This window comes from Macrobrachium nipponense, chromosome 47 (assembly GCF_015104395.2).
Source record: "Macrobrachium nipponense isolate FS-2020 chromosome 47, ASM1510439v2, whole genome shotgun sequence".
In the NCBI taxonomy this organism is placed as follows: domain Eukaryota; kingdom Metazoa; phylum Arthropoda; class Malacostraca; order Decapoda; family Palaemonidae; genus Macrobrachium; species Macrobrachium nipponense.
The window spans coordinates 18,491,400-18,507,134 of NC_087222.1; the positions used below are offsets into that span (position 1 = coordinate 18,491,400).

The window sequence follows — 15,735 nt, forward strand, 5'->3', positions numbered from 1 at the left end:
TGAGTGTGTATTCATGTTTGTGTAAATGTGAGTGTATGCATATGTGTGGAAGCGTGTGCGTATGCATGACAGAGAGAGAGAGAGTTAAAATGCCACCTAATCTGACACATCTGATCAATGTCAACTGTAAAAATACATCACAAAGTGCCATGCCCAGCACAAGACCGGAAATTCAGGTTCGGATGTCGGCCTAAAATACTAACCAGGTAATAAATGAACATTGTCTGTAGAGAAACTAACTACTACAGAAAACTAACTGACCACTGTAGTAGGCCCACATGAAGACTCACAAAGCGCTGTAGAAATGAAGTGTGTTCACTAGATATCTTATTCACGTGAACTTCATCTCCTTCCTAACAAAGAAGCAACTTTCACCCAGATTCCCTCATCATTCATCCACAATTAGAATCGCAATAAAATATCAACTAAATAAATTCGTTCCCATTCACCCAAAGCCTCCTCCTCACAGCTCTTCCCAGCCCCCCAAAGCCCCCATTCAGGGTCTAACCAAGGCCATGGACTGCAATGAGGCCCACTTGCCTCCAATGGAGCAAGTCAATTCTAAACGAGTAGCAAATAGAAGGGGAAAGGAAAATAAATAAGCTCTATTTTATCAGGAATCATTGTTCAGTACTACCGTCCGACATGCAAATTACTTATTTTTTACATTTTCATTCTAATAAATCAAGCATAAATATCATCTCCTATAATTCCTGTATAGTTAATCAATGCGAAACACATTTTTCAGACCTTTTTTAGGCCCTCTCTCCTTCACCTCTCTTTAACCGCAGAAAGACAGATAAAACTATTGAGTTTTGTAGTAAGATTCTACATCAGACTATTATTCTGAGTAGGACGCCTGCCTCCATCCATATGGAACCTTTAAATGGAGCTTTTTTATAGAAACCAACTATATATAATTATTTAATAAGTTTCGTTTTTCAACTTGGTGAATAGGGTTAAATTGTATTATAGATATTTTGTGTTCATTTTTACATGTAAACATTTTTTAGTCTATTTTGGAATGTTACTTCTGTAATTTGTTAATTTATGTTAATTGTTAAGCAGTTCTTGAACAGACTGTTTATGCCGGTAGTTATCAGTGTTGGAACTACACTGTAACAGGTATGAGTTTCTGGAAATAAACGTTTCTTTAGGATCAAGGTTTTTTATGACTGACAGAGTAGATCAGTAGAAGAAGTCTCCAGTGTTAAGAACACTTCTTTGGAAATTCGTTTTGCTTATATTGGATGTAACTTAGAGTAACACAGATGTAAGTTTATTTCTTTACTTAAATTTGTATATATTCTACTTAATGTATGTGATGTTTTGTAGTTATATTCAAACTATTGTCAATTCTTTGTTTATTATGGAATTTCTATCTCAGTTTTAGTAAGTTTGTATATTTTGGTGTTTTCAGTTTCTTGAACCTCGTCGCCTTGTACTACTAGCATGGTACTCATCATTGTTTCTGTGGTCTTGGAGTACTGACCAACTATAAGTCCTTACAGTAATGGTCAACCTAAGTTGTAGTCCTTAGTGTTACGTGAATTTAAAGCTTTAAGTAGGTTTAAAGCATTTTGTGACATCAACTTGAACTTTATATCTAATTTTAATAAAGTAAGATCTGCTCGCCTCAAAGAGAAAGCTACACTGGCAGGGTTGATAGCTCAGTATGCTATGAGAGAAAAAAACAAAAGTGATGGAAGAGCAAGAGCTCAGACTTAAGCAAGAGAAGAGAAAAAAGAAAGCAATTAAAATTAGAAACAAAATTGCAATGTCTCAAGCAAGAGAAAGAGTTTATGCTGAAGCTAACAAAATCTTGGATATCATGACAAAAGATACTCCTTCCCAGTTGAATCCAAATATAGAGCCGATCCAACCACAACCTTTAGATACAAAAGCAGATACTCCTCAGTTGAAAGCGAGCGTTCCCTGTAGTTCTATCCCTAAGCCAAATCTTGATATGCAACCACAGTACCAACAAGAAATGCTCCTGAAGACATAGCAGCACATGACTGCAGCAGTGTTGCTTCCAAGCATAGAAGTACCAAAATTTAAAGGTAATCCTATGAGTTTGCCACTTTCATGATGGCAATTGATGCCAGAATTGCCCCAAATGCTTCGGATGATGCTGACAAACTGTACTACTTGGATCAGTAACTTGTCAAGAGTATGGCGATCCCTACAAGGTCTTAATGGCATATATTAAGAAACTTATTTCTTGGTCTGCATTGAAACATAAAAGATCCTCATGGCTTATATACATTTCCTTTATTCCTTATTAAATGCAGACATGCAATAACCAACCTGTCACACATGGAAGTACTAAATCATCTTCCTAACCTTCAAGCAGTTGTTAAAAAACTTCCTACATACCTTCGGAACAAGTGGTGTAGCCTGGCCTGGCTGGACATTTGAGGGAAGAAAAGAGAGGAGTTGATTTTGCAGATTTGGTTGAATTTGTTTATATAAAGGCAAAGGCAGCAAACGACCCAACATTCAGCAAGTTTGCCCTTCAAAATAATTATTCAAAGCCTGAAAAAAAAATAAATAAAAAATAATAATAATAATAATAATAATAATAATAATGAGGTAGCATAAAAGATAGTAATTATAATACTGGTAATAACAGTAATGATATTGGTGAGAGAAAAAAGGCATTGAGAGTTATAACAGTTAGTGCACAGATTATGTGACTTAAATTTCAACTAGAGACTTTAGGTGGTTACAGTAGTCAGGTCCAGAGGGCTAAATACAAAAATTGAATGTAGAAAAACTTTGACTAGGTAGTATTCACAGTAATAATAATAAAGTAAAATATCAGCCATAAATATAATAATAATGACAGAATCTGCAGATGACATCTTGCCAATACAAAGATTAAGTCCTTTAGGGGACAAATGCCTCATTTTCCCATCTTTCCCACAATTTAGATCTTCTACTTGCTTCACTCCTTAGGATGCTTTGTATGAGCGAGTTGCTGCTGTTTCTCACTCGGGTTACCAGACTGGACATTGTTCGTCTTACAATGATTTTTAAATTGTCCAGGTGGTTTTCTATGAACACCTGTGTAGCGGAGTGGTAGCGGGGAGCGTTTGTGAGGCGTCTCAAAATGTCATTGTGCACAACAGCGATACGTCTCATGGTCTCTCGGGTATAGTTCATCCAGAGGGAACACCCATAGATACTGTAGCAGTACGAGCAGAAGAGCAGCAGTTTCACGTCTCGGTGACAGAGAGCAAACTTCCTTGCAATCATGTTGCCAGTTGCACATAGTTTATGACGCCTCTGTTCTATGTCTGCCGTACCTTTAGGTCGTCCCGTGATGATGGGACATAAATACAGAAATTCATGCACAAATTCCAGCCGATGGTTTCCGAGGAAAATTTGCTTCTGTAATATGCTTAAGCGATTTTGGGAGCAGCGGCATGCACTGGGTCTTGGTTTCGTTGTAAAGTATATCAAATTCCTCTGCGTATTGGCCGCAAGTGATGATGAGTCGTTGGAGACCTTGCACTGATGGGGAAATCAGAGCCTTATTGTCGGCGTAACAGAGGTTGTTTATAGTTATTTCATTGACAGTGCATCCGATTGGGAGTGAGTTCACTTTGACATTCAAGGCATCTGTGTATGTATTAAACAAGTAAGGAGAGAGAATGCCCCCTTGCCGAAGCCCATTTAGGGAGCGAAGGTGTACGATAATATGTTACCCCATTTGACACAGAATTGCTGTGTGTAAAATGCCAAGTAGATAAAGGGGTGTGCCTCCTTTGTGCAGCTTCAGGAAGAGCTTCATGTGGTTTACTCTGTCAAATGCTTTTTTCTCACATCTACAAAACAAAGGAAAACAGGAGAGGCTGATGATAGTGGTAGTAATTCAACAATTCTTTCAGTATGTAGATGCAGTGTCAGTTGAGTGGTTTGCTTTAAACCCGAACTGGTTGTCAGTGGTGTGTAGAAGGGGAGAAAGCCTCACTAGAAGAACCGACTCAAGTATCTTTGATGCGATTGTTGTTTGTGATTGCAATTGGCCGGTAGTGTTGCCAGGATCAGCTGCCTCCTTTAGCTTGTTTTTGATTAATCGTATCAAGTGAACTACGAGTAGGGAGTCTGGAAGAAACTGGTGAATTATGCACGCATTGAATAGGGCACCTAGCAAAATGTAAATAATCGGATGACAGAATTTGAAAGCCTCTGCGGGAAGACCATCACAGCCGGGCAATTTATTATTAGGTAGGCTGTTTATAGCATCGCTGATGTTAAATGAAGTAATACAGTTTGCAAAATGAAATTGAATGTTTTCAGTAAGGAGGTTATCTGCATCCCTTCAGGAATCTTGATCATTTATGTAATTCAGGATATTGTTGAAGTGATCTCCCCACATACTTGCGATAGCCTCGTCTCCAACTGCTTCCCCTACTCTCTGTGATAGCTTTTTAGTTTTGGGATTTAAGGACTAGATATCTTTCCAAAGACGAGAATAATCACCAGATTCTAAGTTTCTAGACATTACATCGGCTCTTAGTTGTTTTTCATTTAATCTGCAGTGCTTAGAGCAAGTTTGAACTGCGCTCTTGCCTGTCTCATTAGTAATGCAGGGTGTCCTTCCCTCAGGCTACCATTTTGCCTTCACAGTAAAAACATTTCTCGTGATTATGTATACAGATCTTTAACCCAGTCAATCTATAGGCAGCCCTGCCCGAAGCAAGCATAGCGGAGATTATGTTCGAATAGAATTCATTCAGATTCCTCCTATGGTGGTCATTTCTACAATTTGTGTTAGTACAAAGTAAGGCATCTGCCGGTTGAACTATTGATTGCAACCTGGTTTCCGTGGTCACCATAAAGTATCTGGTTTTCTGTTGGTTTAAAAATCCCAGTTTACTGCTGGTGGGCAGTCACAGTTAGGGGGTTCACGGTAAGGAGGGGTATGGGGTACTGAATGACACCTGTAAATGGCGTCAGTGTGATCGTAGCCCGTTACAAGATTGTAGCGGATATTGCAAGTCATAATAGAATCATGAAGTTGTGGAGATGTGATGTAATGGTCCAGCCATGAGGTTGTAATTGTGTCCACTCTATTATGTACATATGAATAAGAGGAGGGAGGGAGGAGTATTACATCGCTAATTTGGAGGGCATGATTTTGACAGAAGTGAGTAAGTTCATTATAAAATTGTTTTGTGGGGTGAGAATTAAGGTCCCTGATTATACAAATATGATCAGCAGGAGAATCGTGAATAATACTGTGTAACTCCCCTAGGATCATGCAGTAATGATCAAAATTACTGTTATTTTCCCAGGGCATATAAACATTAATTATTAGGATTTTAGAGTTCCCTACTGTCACTTGAAGCCCCAGCAATCTGTCACTCCTTTAGGTCATCACCTTTATCATATTGTCTAACAATTCGCACAGGAAAGAAAGACCCCCTTTTGGGCAGCAGGCTACGATTTGATCTGTAACTTACATCAATGAAGTCGAGAAGGTTCTGAAGTCTTCATGTACTGAATCGCAGATGATAAGGTCATGTGGCCAGAGGAGCGTTTCTTGCAATGCAATGATGCCTTTGAGGTTTTTCCAGAACATGTTTAGGAGAGGAATGTTCCACTTGAGGCCAAAAATATTCCAAGAGATTATGTTTAATGTATCCATGGCCACTCACAAAGATGGGAGATGAATGCGCTGATCATTTGGGTGGATGGGGGGTTAGCCAGGGGGAGTGGGCAGTCACTCGCCGTGGGCGGTTGGCTGGCACTTGTGGTGGAAATGGCTCTGGTTGGGGTGTCAGTAAGTTCCCTTGGGGGTGTTGGTCCCGGATTAAGTTATATCTTGAAACTAATATACTTGGACCGAAATTCTTGCCTATAAGAACGTCGAGGTGTTGAAATAGGCAGCTAATCCTGTACGCCAATTTATGTTTACTTTTGCATGGGAGTTTATGAGAGATGAGTGGGTCAGAGCCAGTGAGAAACTTGACTCTCTCCACTATGGCATCTAGCATCAACGGTGAGCGCAGATTGTGAATTACTACGTGACATCTCTTCTCAGGTGTTAGGCGAGGTGAAACAAGAATGTTAGGCTCCGGTCCAGCTGTCAAAGGAGATGTTCTTCTCTTCTTTCTGCTTGTTTTGTATCTGCCAGCCACCAGACCCCTCATGGTCACTCTCATCTGCATCCACGATCGGCAGTTGGAAGGGGGGAGAGACAGGGTGGGGAGAATCACGAGGGCTGGTAATCATCACGGAGATCTATCTCCACCGGAGTCACTGGGGAGGGAGAAAAAATTGGGAGATCAACAGTCCCCTCAGAATGGTCTAAAGGTGATGGGGGCACTTCCGTGTTGCTGGGAGGAGAGGAAAAACTGGATGCAGCATTCAAAGGAGTCTGGTGGCTATCTGTGCGATTGTCTATCGATTCCTGCACTCCTTTGGTCACATCCCAGATCCATGCAAGATTATTTGTTTCCACAGTTTTAAGACTGTCTAGGAATTTCTGTAGTCCTTTGATTACGTCACAGATTCTTGAGAATTTATCATTTGTCTTCTTAATTTTTCAGAGTTTTTCCAATTATTTCTGAGAGGGATTTTGCTGTTTGGAAGGCATTTTCTGCAGTGTGGTACACCACAGGTAGGCTTAGGTCAGCAGGCCCCTTTGGAGGCAGATTGTAAGCGTCATCGGCTTCAAGCTCAAAAACTGTTAACAAAAGAACAAAAGTTCAATCTTTGCTACCCAAGCAGAACTGAATCCAGAAAACAGAAAGACATCAATAGTGTCTGAGAAAGAGAAATGTCCAATGTGGAAGAAAAACCATGATCTTGATGAATGTTGGAATTTTGCTAAGAACCTCTGAAGAAAAAATAGATTTCCTTAAGGAGAGAAGGTTATGCTTTGGACGCTTTGTTCTCAACCATACTTCTAAAGGATGTATGAAAAAGAAGCAATGTAAGACATGCTGTAAGAGGCATTTCACATCATTGCATATTGAAGGATTCAAGCTACATAAAGAGAATGATATCTCGTCTAGCAAAGTAGCAAGTGAAATTATTGTTAGCACATGTACTACCAATCATGTCAGTGAAGTAAATACAATATTACAGGCTATTCTCACAGTAAAAGTATATCATAAAGGAAACAAATAAGTTTTGGACACTTATGCCCTTTTTGATAATGGCAGCACTGGTTGTTCAATCACAGAGAGTTTATGAGAGCAGATAGGTACACCTGGAACAGAGACATGTTTAAAGCTCCAAACCATGCATGGGGTAAGTATTGTGAATACTTTGGCAGTTAATATTTTGTGTGTTACAGATATGGAAGGAAACAACACTACTGATCTACCAAAAACCTTCGCTCATCAAGATATCCCAGTGAGTCATCAACAGATACCAAAACCAGAATTGCTCAATAAGGAATGTTTCTGATCTGATTCCTGATTATAGAAAAGATCTGGAGATTGTTTATTGATTGGCAGTAATTGCTCTAAAGTACTGCAACCATTAGAGGTGCTTCCAGCCAAGGGTCAAGATTCCTTTGCAGTTCTTTACCACCATGGATGGACAGGTAGTGGCCCTCTACATTCTAAATACTCCTCAGAGAAGAACAGTATTTCATGTCGCCATGTCTGTCTTCAGGAAGTTGAAAGGGTAAAGGAGTGTATTCATCCTGCAGATGTGACCCATATGTTTGAAAGAGACTTTAGTGAGAAAGATGTTGGTAGAGTTCCTGATGTGAAGAGTCTGTCACAAGAAGATCAACAGTTCCTCAAAGAAGTGGGAGAAAACATTCAGTTTACTAATGGACACTACCAGCTTCCCCTACTATTTAGAACCAATAAAGTTATCTTGGTAAACAATAGAGAAGAGGCAGTGAAACAAGCACAATGGCAAAGAAAAAAAATGAAACTAAACCCAAAGTACCGATGAAGATTATGTGAATTTGAATTTTTTGAGAAATTAGTGTCGAATGGGATATGCTTATAAGGTCCAGAGGATCGTTTGTATGATGAACAGCCTGGTGTCTACCATCAAAACAAAAAAAAAAAAAAAATGTAAGATTAGAATAGTCTTTGACTGTAGTGCTAAATACCAGGTAGTTCCCTTAATGACAAGTTGATGCAAGGTCCTGATATGACCAATTCCCTGGTTGGAGTTCTCATCAGATTTTGTGTAGAAAGGGTGGCCTTGACGGGTGACATAGAATCTATGTTTTACCAAGATCTGGTACCAAAAGTCCAACATAAATATCTAAGTTTCTTATGTTGGCCTGGTGGTGAAATTGAAAGCGAATTTAAAGAGTATCAAATGGGTGTTCACATCTTTGGAGCAGCATCATCACTTAGCATCGCCAATTACGCTTTGAGGGCAGCAGCTGACCATGCAAAGGAAAAGCAAGGTCCAGATATAGAACGCACCATTAAGACTAATATTTATGTGGATGATTATTTCAAGTCTTGAACCTTCAGAAGGAGCATGCATTAAGACTTGTGAAAGATGTTACAGCAGCGTTGAAAGAAAGAGGTTTTTGGCTGACAAAGTTTGTGAGTAACAGCAAGCTGGTGTTGAAATCAATCGAGCAAGAGGACCGTTCAAAGATCTTCAACATTTGGATCTTGACTATGATACTTCATGCAGAAAAAAACTCTTGGTCTTCAATGTAATATGAAAAGGACTACTTTACTTTCTCCGCAAGCTTGGACCTAAAACCGCTTACAAGGAGAGGCAGGTTTTTTATCAACAGTACGTTCCCTCTATGATCCTCTTGGTTTTGTATCTCCTTTTCTTTTGCAGCTAAAAGAATTCTTCAAGAAGTTGTCATTTGTAGAATGAGAAACTCGGTCCTAAACCATAATATGGCTGATTTACCATTGGAAAAAGTAATTCCAGCTGCTCCATTCACTTCTTTGGGCCACAGGAAGTCAAAGAAGGAAGGCAAACCAGGAAGAGGTACGGTGTATTATTTACTTGTCTACCAGAGCAATTCGAATAGAGACAGCCAATTCCTTAGACCCACTCTCCTTCATAAATGCTTTAAGAAGGTTTGTTTCTAGAAGAGGAAATGTAAAGAAGACTTGTGTGACAATGGGACAAACTTCATGGAGCTGAGGAGTTGAGGAAGTAAAGTGCAAGAGATAATTGATGATCAGATCAGAAGCTTTCCTCTCAAAAGAAAGCATCAGCTGGACCTTCAATCCCCTTACAGCTAGTTATACGGGAGGTGTGTGGGAACGTCAGATTAGAACAGTGAGAAAGGTCTTGACTCCTCTCTTCAAAGAACATGCTGGACGACTAGATGATGTGAGTTATGAACTCTTCTCACAAGTTGATGCTATAGTGAATGACCGTCCTTTGACCTCAGCCAGTGATAGCCCAGATGACTTACAGCCACTCAGTCCAGCACAGCTTCTCAAACAGAAATCAAGTGTTGTGATGCCACCACCTGGTGTTTTTTAGGAAAGGAGATATGTATCTGGGACAAAAGTTGGCGCTATGTTCAATTCTTGGCTAACTTATCTGGACTAGATGGCAAAGAAAATATTATCAACATTACAAGAGACAGAAGTGGAATAAGGAAAAGCGGCACCTTCAGGCTGGTGATATTGTCCTTGTAAAAGATGATAATCAGTTCAGGAGCAACTGGATGATGATTCATGTTATCAGCACTAAAAAGGACATAACTGGTTTTGTAAGAAGTGTAGTCTTAAACACATAAACATCAGAGATCCATCGACCCATTCAAAAGCTTGTTCTTCTCCTTGCAGGAGGAACAATGATTATATTAGTTACCTCTATGTGGATCAAAGGACTTGAGAGTATATTACATTTATTATAGATGTTATTTATATCACCTGCATTTATAGATATGGTTGATTTTGATGACCAAATATTTTATAGGGCCGAGAATGTAAACGCAACCTTTTATATAAACCAATTGTATATATCATTATTTAATAGGTTTCGTTTTTCAACTTGGTGAAGAGGGTTAAATTATATTATAGATATTTTGTGTCCGTTTTTACATGTAAACATTGTTTAGTCTATTTTGGATTGTTACTTCTGTAATTTGTTCGTTTATGTTAATTGTTGTTGAGTAGTTCTTGAACAGACTGTTTGTGCTGGTAGTTATCAGTGTTGGAACTACACTGTAACAGGTAAGAGTTTCTGGAAATAAACGTTTCTTTAGGATCAAGGTTTTTAATGACTGACAGAGTAGATCAGTAGAAGAAGTCTTCAGTGTTAAGAACACTTCTCTGGAAATTCGTTTCGCTTATATTGGAGTAACACAGATGTAAGTTTATTTCTTTACTTAAATTTGTATATATTCTACCTTATGTATGTGGTGTTTTGTAGTTATATTCAAACTATTGTCAATTCTTTGTTTATTATTTTCTATCTAACAGTTTTAGTAAGTTTGTATATTTTGTTGTTTTCAGCTTCTTGAACCTCGTCACCTTGTACTACTAGCATGGTACTCATCACTGGTTCTGTGGTCTTGGAGTACTGACCAACTATAAGCCCTTACAGTAAGGTCAACCGAAGTTGTAGTCCTTAGTGTTACGTGAATTTAAAGCTTTAAGTTGGTTTAAAGTGTTTTGTGACATCAACTTGAACTTTATATCTAAATTTAATAAAGTGTGACGTGAGTAACAGTATCTGTGTCTTTTCTATATCTTGTCCCTATGGCTTTGAAGACAACGGCAGCTACAGAACCAAGAAATAAGAAGACTTTATGGAGATAAAATGATGTCTCCCCATGTGACACATATGTAGGCCTCCTGACTCTGCAAGAATATAATCGGGTAGTAAAGAGGCCACCGGATAAATGTAAAAGACCGTAAAAAATGACTTAGGCCTAGAAAAATCCACCACAAGTAGTTCTCCTTCTCTGTTCTACATTGTCCAATACGAGAATAGTACCTATGTAGAAACTCAAAAAATTGCCAGTTTTCATAATTCACAATGAATAAAACCAACACTCGGTGAGCAAATCCACAATTCAAAAACGAGAGAGAGAGAGAGAGAGAGAGAGAGAAAAAATTAAAAACTAAGAGGAGAGAGAGAGAGTAGAGAGAGAGAGAAAGAGGAGAGAGAGAGAGCGAGAGGAGACCGAGCCCCGAGAGAGAGAGAGAGAGAGAGAGAGAGATAATTCAAAAAACAAAAACAGAGAGAGAGAGAGAGATAATTAAAAAAACAAGAGAGAGAGAGAGAGAGAGAGAGAGAGAGAGAGAGAGAGAGAGAGAGAGAGAGAGAGAGAGAAATTAAAAACGAGAGAGAGAGAGAGAGAGAGAGAGAGAGAGAGAGATAAAAGAGAGAGAGAGAGAGAGATGAGAGATAATTCAAAAACAAGAGAGAGAGAGAGAGAGAGAGAGAGAGAGAGAGAGAGAGAGAGAGAGAGAGAGAGAGAGAGAGAGATAATTAAAAAACAAGATAGATAGAGAGAGAGAGAGAGAGAGAGAGAGAGAGAGAGAGAGAGAGAGAGAGAGAGTTATACTTTTTATCTTTGTTTTCAAGATTTTAATTCCATATTCCAATCTGGTTCGTTATGAGAAATGAATGAAGTACAATGAATAATCATGATGAATGAACAGGTTCATTTCTGTGAACAGAGACAAACGTTTCAGTCACTGATGCTGAAATAAATTCAACCACAAACCTCATACATTTGTACTAATGTATGAAGCAAAATGGACGTCACATTCTTAACACCTAAAACATGACCAATTTATTTTCAGTTAGGCCTACTTATTAGCCACCGCCTACCACACCAGAACGGTAGTAGTACATGCTAATATTGATGCTCTCCCTGCAGAGCGAGAGAGAGAAGAAGAGAGAGAGAGAGAGAGAGAGAGAGAGAGAGAGAATGGTCATCATCTTCCACTCGATCTGGGCATCAACGCCCTAAAATGAAAATATTTCAGACTATCAATCAATTAATAATGTGAACAACACAGACATCCCAATACAAACATAAGAGTAAACCTAATAAATACGACGCTGGATTATTAGAGCAGAAAACACAAATAAGCAGATATCATTTTCAGAAAAGAATGGGCTGTGCTTTAATGTAGCGATGCTTTTCAAGTTGGTTAAGAGAGACACCACAAACAAACAAGCCTTACACTTCAGTACCAAACGGATGCACAAACGAACGCACTAACAGAAAGAATCATCAGACAAGAAAAGCATCAAATTAGGTCTTGAAAATGAAAAGAAAAAAAAAAAAAAATTCACATCGGATTTGATAGAAGCATTAACGTCTTTTAGATAAGGATAACATGATTATTAAATAATATAAATAACAGACGACAGACTATAAGTACATATCACACGACTATGGCCTGCTCTGCTCAGCTCTGCTCCGTTCTGCTTTGCGCTGCTCTGCTCGCTCGGGATGTTGAGCTACTGCTGCTGCTGACCTCATGACATCGTCAGCGTTTTACTCAAAACATTACCCGTGATTACCATCTCACTCCAATTCTTCCTTCTTCACTACTCTTTCTTAGGATACATACATACATACACCTCTCTCTCTCTCTCTCTTTCTGTGTAAATATATATATATATATATATATACTATATATATATATATATATATATATATATATATATATATATAATATGTTATTACAATTAACAGAACATTTTCCACTAGAAAATAACTATCTCAACTAATATTAATTTCATCCTGTAAGAATTCATTCATATTTTTTATGGCAATCTTTTTATTTTCCATAATTACTGAGAATTACCGATATTCAATTTCACACTATTTAGGAGGACTATAAGGCATAACTGCTTCCATTATGGGAGCATCATGGTATGAATCATGCATATTCGTCCTTGGCATTCAATAAGCTGCGTTTTATCCAGTTTGGAAGTAAGATCGATTTGGCTTACGAGCCAAATTCCTTAGGGAGTGGCTATAGGGAATGATATCATATACTGCCATTTTCGTTGTTGGTATATGAATCATATGAGACCCAATGGCTGACTGGTTCTGTCAGTCTGAAGGATAATAAGTCGGTTTGGCCCCGAAAGAATTCCTGAAACTATAGCCATGCCATGCTGGAGAATTTTGGCTGGCTTGCAACATTGTCGTATTGCAACGACATTGCAATGTACTGCCATTTCTCACGTATTTCAGTGATCAGAATGTCAGCACACTGAATTTTATCCAGTGTCAAGGGAAAAAACCCAAGGCTACATATATGCATATATATATATACACACACACATATATACATAAATATATATATATATATGTATATATATATATAATATATATATATATATATATTATATATTATATATATATATGATAGATAGATAGATAGATAGATAGATACCTATTCCATTATATATTCCAAGGCGTCACACGGCTATCAAACAGACGTAAGGGAGAGAGAGAGAGAGAGAGAGAGAGAGAGAGAGAGAGAGAGAGAGAGGCAGCAACTACATCCCGCTATTTCAACCACATGCAGCAGAAGTAATCAGCAGTCACCGAGTCATGCTCAATCTCGCTCTATTTCTTTCCTCATTCAGTTTCAAAATGTCTATTACTTCACTTAATTACCTCGTGTAAAGGATACTATAAGCTTTAGGATACTCTGTGTAGGACTTAGACAAACAAACCTGTGATTAGGGGACAAATGAACAATGGTTTACATTCATCGAAACAAAAAAAAAAAAAAAAAACAAAAAAATAGTACGAACAAAACCAATTGGCCCTTTTCTGAATCTCTGCCGGGAAACAGAGATAGAGAGAGAGGAGAGAGAAAGAGAGAGAGAGAGAGAGGAGCGATAGAGGAGAGAGAGAGGGCCGGAAAAGAGAGAGAGAGAGAGAGAGAGAGAGAGAGAGAGAGAGAGAGAGAAGAGAGAGAGAGAGAGAGAGAGAGAGATTTGGCAAGGAGTCTTTGTACAAATAACATAGATGTTCAAGTATAGTACTATAGCCTTGCACGAAATAGTTCGCCATGTCTCAGATATATCTGTACTTAATAATGCAAACCCTTTACTTCATAATAAATGTTTTAAAACAAAAAAATAAGACCAGCGCCTCCCGCTCCATAAGTTCTACAGGTCACCCCCAAAACTGATGACTAAGTCCACCTTCTCCCACTCCTCTTCGGTACTCGACAAATCCTTCCGCCGCCCACCCACTCCTACCCCCATGAAGGAAAGGGACGATGCAGTTCTTGTGGAGGATGAAGAAGGCATCGGAGTGGAGAGAGAGAGAGGGGGGGGGGGGGGGTCGCATCTGGGCTAAACTGACGTGAATCTGCCGTGAAGTATTGTTCCATTGACTCCCTGCGGAGTCATAATTCTAAAATATTCTTTCATAAAATACCCCGCAAGATTATTTTACCTTTGAATGGTTTTCAGATACTCACTTACTCTATTGTATTGTAAAAAAAAAAAAAGTAAAAATGTCACCCTTGCACAGTCATTACCCTCTAAATTAAAAAGAATATATATTTTCCTTCAAAAATTATTTGTATTGAAATTGTTCACCTAATAAATAAATTTATTGAGATTATTTTCTTTGGTGACTCCCTCGGAGTCAATGGGACTTAGGGGTATTGATATATATAATATATATATATATATATATATATAATATATATATATATATTATATATATATATATAGATGTATATATACAATACTTTGTTGATTATTCACATAAGGAGATAAAAGCATCACCAACAAAAATAAACTCCATTTCAGTGGCAAAAATATAATTTCAAATTTCAAATTTGCTATATTCAGATTGGGTGCATGCACAGACACACACACACATCCACACACACCTCGTACATATATACGTACATGGCACATATAGCAAACACATGCATATATTTAACACATAGCACGACACACACAGAATATAGCATATACACACACATGCACACGCACGCACACCACACCTAACTCATCCTCTCACTGTAGACGGAAGTTATGGGCAAACGGTGTTTGAACATACACGTTAGAGTATGGACAAATGAGTTTGCTGAAACATGATGAGGTCGTGACACAGATGGTTTGGATATTATAAGTCTAATCTTGACAGTCGACTGAGACGGATCCATAGTCTTTTTATTCAAGAGAATTAATTATCATCACAAATTTCTCCGTGGTGCTGTAAAGAGCCTTGAAGATGAAAACATCAAACAGCAAGTAAGATTTATTACTACACAGATTTTTGAATTCAATACACACACAGAATGCATAAACACACACACACACACACAGTCACGGTGATTGCTTGTATCAGAAGTCACTTATCATATGCTTTGTTATTGTGTTATCTCTGCATATATTTTATGATATAGACATTTTTTTCATTAAATATAATCTCACATTTGACCTTGTTTTCCTTTATAGGCTTTCCAGAGGGGTGGGAATGGAAGTGATGAAGAAGATGTGAGCGATGATGATCTTCTTGAACCTTCTGGTGTTCCAGAGGAAATAGCTGCTGAAGTAGATACGATGATTCCTGTAGAAGATGAAAGAAGAAATGGAAGAAACAGGAGAAAAACCTAAAGAGGATGAAGAAGAAATGATGGAAGACATAGAAATGGTAGCCTGATGACTGGTCAAATTGGTAGAATGACAATTCGTCGAAATGACTGGTATAGACACACACACACACACACACACACACACACACACACACACACATATATATATATATAGTATATATATATATATATATATATATATATATATATG

General features: G+C 38.2%; 1 protein-coding gene across 2 annotated transcripts in view; it reads right to left on the reverse strand.

Moving 5' to 3' along the window:
• LOC135204745 (zinc finger protein 300-like) overlaps positions 1-15,735 on the reverse strand; it is a 362,981-nt gene that overhangs the window by 107,463 nt on the left and 239,783 nt on the right. The window contains exon 2 of one of the 2 annotated variants that reach the window (XM_064234909.1): positions 2,380-2,538. The exons of the other annotated variant lie outside the window; for it this stretch is intronic. The gene's annotated coding sequence lies outside the window, so the exon portion shown is untranslated. The remainder of the gene's footprint in view (positions 1-2,379; positions 2,539-15,735) is intronic. 2 annotated transcript variants of the gene reach the window in all.